The sequence below is a fragment of the Amphiura filiformis genome, chromosome 18 (genome assembly GCF_039555335.1).
Source record: "Amphiura filiformis chromosome 18, Afil_fr2py, whole genome shotgun sequence".
NCBI lineage: Eukaryota > Metazoa > Echinodermata > Ophiuroidea > Amphilepidida > Amphiuridae > Amphiura > Amphiura filiformis.
In genome coordinates, this window is record NC_092645.1 from 56,183,628 (window position 1) to 56,191,490 (window position 7,863).

Here is a 7,863-nt window from a genome sequence, read left to right on the forward strand (position 1 = left end):
TTGGCAACATTGTACTCTAATGTCAACGATTTCTATACCTTTTGTGTTCTGGATCGATGAGATGCAAGTTGTGAATATAACTTACACTCTATGCTCTTGTAAGCCTATTTTAATACGTGCATGGTATCTTTTATAGGCCTATGAACAAAAAGACTAACAGAGATAGAAAACGGCCGAACCTGGATATTTCAGATGAAATGATAGAATAAATAATAACTACAACCTAGACTATGCCATAGTCGATTGTTGACAAATAAAACATGTTATTTTAAATCATGATGAAAGCATTCAGTTGAACTCGAAATTATACTGATATTTATTACATCAAAATACTAGTATAAAATTGTTATGAAAAAGTTTATATTATATTAGTGACAGTAAAAGTAAAGTATATGTAGGCTTATATTATTAAATGCAAAATCATAATGTCATTATATAAGCACTTCAGTCTGAATACTGAACAATTCTGATTTTAGAATCTACCAGTTTATTAATCGCATATTAGGATAGACTATGGACATTGAATTTTAAACAAACACTGTCAATCATACTTGTTTATCATCCAATTTAACCGCACGCACATAGCCTGGAAATACAAGCATGGTACAAGACGCGCTCATGTTCCCGCCGACACAAATGCCGCATAGTTCTGTACCATGTAGTTATTAATGGTAATGGCAGGTGCCCGGAGTATTTAAACCATAACGAGATCTGTGCGAGCAATCACAAGCCAGATCCATTTGAAGATGCATTACATCATGGCCAATTTTAGAAGCCAGGAATCCGACAATCTCATCCATAGAAGCTCATAGACAGCCGTGTTAAGCATGTAAACCGCAATCCAAAGTCAGATGATCAATTGTGAAAATCTATCAATTGTGCACAAATTAATTAAATCGGAGTTTTACACTTAAATGCAATATCCAGCGTATGCACAATGGGCAAGTGGACGACGGAGTAGTCTAATAACAACGGGGCTCTGCATTGAAGTTTAAACTTCAAGATAGGCAGAAAAATAATGCACTGCAAGACCCATTAATTAAAAAATGCAACATTTTTGGGGGTATATTCTGTCTCAAACTTTCGCCATGATCAACGGCTTCATCAATACTTGCACCTCTCAAATCATTTGGCAAAAATGACTAACCCAGTAATGTTTTTGAGTAAAATAACGTGCCTATTTTGAAAAATATATCTTCTTATTGCCCATCAATCCAAAAATTTGTTGATTTAAAAAAAATGTTCGGGACTTTCATGCTCATCCTACCCAAGCATCCCGCCCAAAACTGCTTTTGTTGAAAATTATCATTTTTGATGATTTATTGATGTTTTCTCAAAATTGCTCAAGTGGATGTAAAGGGTTTTGCAACAAAGCTCTTCATATATTGTGTATATTTCGCATGACTAATAAAGTTTTCTTCGACCCCGGACTTCGATATTTGTCGTTTCGAGGCTTCATTTTCGAACAAACTTTGTGGGTATAGCTTTGATTCATAATTCTTTGTTATTTCTTCATTTTCTTCTTGATTCATAACAGTTGATGACTTAACTTGAAAGCAAATATAAATAAAAGAGATCATCCAATCTATTTATCAAAATGTAGCATTTACAATGTATATCCTCAAGTCACTTGTCTTTAAAACAGTAGAGATATACATCACCGTATGAAAATGGGACCCAATACAAACTTTCCGTTAACACTTGAAGCCACTCCGAAACAAAAGAAGTCTCCGAAACAACAATAAGATTAATTATCATCTTTGCGCATCTAAATTGGGAGCGTTTCATACTGATATCTGCATTGTATTAAATTGTTACTTGATATGTGTAGAATGTCATAAATTTAAACAAGTGTTGATATATTATAATGGTTACTGTTTGAAAAATATACCGATACCCACAGAAGCCTGTTTCGGATGCTTTACATGCACGTTGACACCATACTTAACAAATGGGTGAAAAAATTAAAGTGTGATAAATCTACAATATCAGCGACACAGAATTATTGATTCAATACATACAAAAATATCACATCTTAGATGATACTAACAGTGTTCTTATGGGGAAAAAAGTTCCATAATGTTTTTAACATGAAGCCTCCGAAACAAAAAAAGCCTCATTTCATGACTTGCTGTGATAATTTGCTTTTTTTCATGCTTTGCTTCTAAAGCCAAAATTTTTGCGAAAATTAGTAAAAACTAAGACAATTTGGCATCAATTTGTATGTTTGGCTGAAAATTTCAACTTTTGGTATAATTATATCAATTCGACAAGGCGTCCAAATTTCTTGCGTCCAGAATTGGTATATATTGATGGGTCCACTTCCAAATTCTCAGCTGCACACCCCTACTAAAACCAAACTTGAAGTGAGGTGAGATGGCAGAGCAGTGGCATTGTCGGTTGGGAGATACGATCGGCGAGGGTTTGAGCCTTGGGTTTGCCTTAGGTGAAAATTCTCTTCCCTCCCAAGAAGTCTAGGACTATATAGTGAAAATTCTCTTCCCTCCCAAGAAGTCTAGGACTATATGGTCGGGAATCCTTCAATTAAGTTGTTTCATCACAGAATTTAATTGTAGAATTTCTTCTCACCCCCATACACTGCTTAGCATCATGTGCAGATATAGGTAGTGTATGTGCAACGTCCGTGATTCGGAAGTCACATAAAGCCGTTTGTCCCGTGTTCAGGAGGATTCATCCCTGTGCATGTTAAAGTGTCATCAGAGCTATTCGAAAAGAGGAGGACAAGATGGGCACCATACAACGAAGCGGTAAAAAGCGAGACTAAGCCATAGTCGAATTTTGATAAAAATATGTTATTATAATTTAATCATGATGAAAGCATTCCGTTGAACTTAAAATTATATTGATGTTTATTTTAAAACATGTTAAAATTAAAGTGTTCAATAGTAAAATGGTCATAAAGAGATAAGAAATATCATAATTAGATGATTAGTGAAAATAAAAGTTATCGAATACAACATATATCTTGCATAATTATAATGGCTCACTTCAATACTAAACCATTCTGATTTTGGAATTGGAATCTACCAGTTTATTGATCGCTGAAGCACGAGTAAAAAATCCGACTATGTACATTGGATCTTAAGCAGAACTTTACCCCGGTACTTTGGTCTCTAAAACACACTGTCAATCATGCTTGTTTATCAATCCAATTTAACCGCAAGCACTAAAAGGCACCCCACGAATGTATGCCAAAAATCACTTGCCCCCCTCTCAGATTTGTCAAAACTTGCTTTCACCCGCTCCTCCCCCTTTCGGCTCGCCAAAAATTTTGTGTCCCCTCAATTTTACCCTCCACAGGGCTCATAATTATTGCATAGCCCCTAACTTAGTTGTCTACCAATAAATCCAGTAGAAGGCCACGGTTTTGAACTCGCCACCCTTAGCGTTGCATCACAAATATTATGAGTTTTTACACCAATCAAGTTTCAAATTAGAATATCTCCATAACTATCAACCCTATAGACTAGCAAAAGTATACATTTTTGGAAAGCTGAAGGCAAAAGCAATTTAAATATACACATTTCAACTCATTGTACAGGGTGACCTTGAAGTTATACAGGGTGGAATAAAATAATTCCAAATATAAAATGGGCCATTGCTTACATTACTAACTTGCAGATATAAACTGAAAGTAAACAACATTGATTTGGTTAGAGGTTAGGGGAGCCTACTGACTTTGGAAGAAAAAAGAATCACAGCTGTTTGGTAATCTCGAATACAGGGTGTCCCAAAATATGTTCAAATTTTTTTACAATTCAACATGTTTTGAACTGAAACATTTTACCCCTAACCCATACAGAAAAAGTAAGTGGTCGCATGTCACAAATAGGTCACCCAAAAATGGAGGAGCCGTAACATGAAAATGCTTTCTTCACACTTCAAGTTTGGTTTATTCTATAAGTATAGTACCTATTTTGGAAAGTTTGGTGTCATTTTGTAGATAATTATGTTCTTTGTCAAATACAAAAAAAAACCAAGTCAATTGGGCAACTACTTTGAGATTTATACTTCATTATGTAAGATATGTCAATGGGGGTGCCGGGGCGGGGGAGCTGGGGCGGGGGAGACCCATAGGGTTGTACACAAAATTATGAAAATATGGCCAACTTCAAACCTTTGTATCTTAAAAAGTACAACTAGCATGGACCACAAATTGCACATACATGTATATCATCCTGGATTGTAGATCTACCTCATAGTAGATCAACTGTAACAAAAGATGTAACTAATTAATTGCCTAATTAAATGCTAATTAAGACAGTTTTTCCTATATGTTACTGTACAAAGTGTACACGTAATGCTCTGACATTTCTAAATGGCCCATCTTTGGCCCGGGTCATCCTGCTTATTCAAAAGTACACATATTTTTAAGGAAATTTGATGAGGAATTCAATTATGCTATTAGTTTTAGTGCCAGAAATGGAGGAAAAAAGTTTTGATTGATAAATGTCATAAAAATTGTAAAATTATTTTACAATTTTTGACCACCCTGTACATGTATGTTTAACACAAGGGATACCAAACTCTTTCTTCCTAATTTGTTTGAAGGGCCCATGAAATGTCTTTCTGAATCCATATTCATTTTGACCTACATAGCTTTCAGAAAAGAAAAATATGGGGTTCACTATGACAAGGAAAATGCTAATTTTGTTGATGTTCCACCCTGTATATTTCTTACCCACCCTGTATTATGATGTTATATTTTGTTGATTTGGCATCCTTGTAATATAAGCTTTCCAGAAATATATACTTATAATGGTCTAAAATGTATTTATTAAAAGTTGTGTTGAAGCTAATCAAAATTGGTGATATTTTCCTCATTTTACATTATGTTACACAAAAGATGACCAATTCATGACATGCGACCAAGTCCATATTTAGATTCCTCATCAAATTTCCTCTCAGAAAATGTTTACTTTGACTATGATAGGGTAAGTACCGTAATTAAAAATTTACAGCAACTTTTAAATTTTGAAGACATCCGCATTGCTTACTACAGTGTTTATTATGAAAACGGGTAGTTTTGTACCGGTACGTAAAAGTTTGTATTTTATAGACTAAACCAATCATAAAGAGTTCAAAATGATTAAAAATAATTAGCAGAAAATCTTTATTTCCCATAGACTTTGTTCATACCGCCACCGCCTCATCCGCCACCACCTCATCAACCACCTCGGTCATTCTGAACTCAAACAACTCTAACTCCACTATCTTACATGTAGCTGATAAACAATTCTCCTTTGGAGGTCTGTTAGGGCACTCATTTAGCTACAAACTGACACCAAACACACTATAATACCTTTTGTTTATCAGAGATATAACAATTTGAACAAGTCTCGATTTGGAAAAGCGCAACAAAATAACCACCATTTTTGGGTGGCGAGTTCAAAACGCGTGGCCAGAACTAGTACTAGAACCACCCCCACCGTGCCCCATGGTCGGTAGCCCGAAACATCATGGCCCTAGTTGTTCCTTCCTCGCCATAGGGCCATGAACGCGGTACCATGTTAAAAAGTCTGAACTGATGTCGTGGTGATGACGTCACACTGACGGCATCTATTTATAGGAAGAATTCAAAACACGGCGACGATACAAGTCTGGTCTTTCACATCCTCAAATGTGCTCAAAATTTACTGAACATGCGCCAAATATGTTTTGTTTAAGTCTCATCTTCACATGAGGAATGGTAGGAAGTGGTATTTATTAATTAGAAAAAGTGGTATTTTATGTCCCTGGAAAGGTGTAAGGTAGACATCTCAGACCTTTGCATTGAAAAGTGGAAATCGTAGTGACGGAGGTGTGAGTAGGCCTACCTCGGGCTACATGGTCGGATGTGCGCCAAAAATTTAATTGTCCCACCTCTCGACACATGTGCCAAAAATTGCTACGATTGAATTCCATAAGCCACTTTTCTTGCCGAACTACTACCATTGACTATGGAGATCATACACAATGTACATCGGGGCAAGATTGACTGAATTTTGATGTTGTCATTGGTTTTACACGTAAACACCAAAATGTCTCCAATAATTCCAAAAGTGGAAGTGTATGCATGTAATATTAAGCACTATTTTATTAGTCTAAATCCATTGAGGTTCGACAGTGAACCTCATGTTTTTTAATGTTTTGTATGAATATTAACAAACGATATGTTTATGACACATACTAAAAATTTCTCCCATCGTGTATCTTTGTTTGCATGGTCTAGCGGTAAGGTCTTCGCCTCTCCTGGCTATACATAGTAATAATTTTTTTTCTTCACATTCATTTTGAATCCAAAAATATTTATTTTCATGTGAAAATGTATACATTGCACTGAGAAATATATTTTATGCTTTTTTTTTCTGTAACACACTAACATGGCCAATTAGAGCTAAAAACGCACCTCGGCAGGCTCGGGCTCGGCAGGCTCGGGCTCGGCACGGGGCGTCCAACATCATGAACGTCCAGGCAGTGTTGCCGTCATATTGTCTGTTTTGTTTACGCTATTGGCTGTTGCAACATGAATTATGTCGGCCACCGTCGTCTGTATTATGTGCACATGCTTCTGCTTCTGTACTGTACTCATCACCCTGTGTGGCCCTGTAGGGTTATCGGTACTGATTGCATAGTATTAAATGTGTTGTTTTACACATGCATGCATGTTCACACACACAATACACACAGCTAGCACAGTAGCAGCTCTTCTTATTTATCATGATTATTTCATTTGTGATATTATGTGATTAATAATTCCCATACTTACTCATGTACTCGATGACATTAAGTAGGACCCCCTACTCTATTTTCTACGCAAGAAAATCACAACGTCAAGTGTACAACTATCCCGGGACATACATAAAAATATGTCCAATCGTAAATAAATGACAGTGTCTAGCAATAGCATGAATCTCGCTGAAGTACCCTGAATTTTGCGCTTCCTTCCATATTCGATCACAGATAAATATTTTAGAGACTTGGACAAGATCTTACTGACTGCAACGTAGGATGATCTTTGACCTGGTTCTGTCCATACACGTTGACCTCATTAATATTAATTGTTGACGTCATCACGTTGCAACAACCGTTTGACATTGCTTCTATTCCCGGCTTCTATTTAATATAGAACTGGACGAAAAAACAAACAAACAAACAAATAAGAAATAAAAACAAAAATAAAAACTAACTAACTAACTAACTAACAAACAAACAAACAAACAAACAAACTAAATAACTAAATGACTAAATAAATAACTACATAACTAAATAACTAAATAAATATTAAAATAAATAGATAAATAAATAGATAAATAAATAAATAAATAAATAAATAAATAAATAAATAAATAAATAAATAAATAAATAGATAAATAAATAGATAAATAGATAAATAGATAATAGATAAATAGATAAATAAATAAATAGATAAATAGATAAATAAATAAATAAATAGATAAATAGATAAATAAATAGATAAATAGATAAATAGATAAATAAATAAATAGATAAATAGATAAATAGATAAATAAATAAATAAATAGATAAATAGATAAATAGATAAATAGATAAATAGATAAATAGATAAATAAAAAATAAATAAAAAATAATAATAATAAAAATAAATAAATAAATAAATAAATAAATAAATAAATAAATAAATAAATAAATAAATAAATAAATAAATAAATAAGTGGCCAGTTCTCAAAATGAACTGCCAAAATCGCATGACACCATAAAGCGTAGCCAGCAAGGGGGGGGGGGCAGGGACATACTGCCCTGCCTGGACACCTAAAAATTGGGGATGGAGAAGTGGAAAAAATGGGGACAAAGAATGGGGAGAAAGAGAAAAAGTAGGAGAAG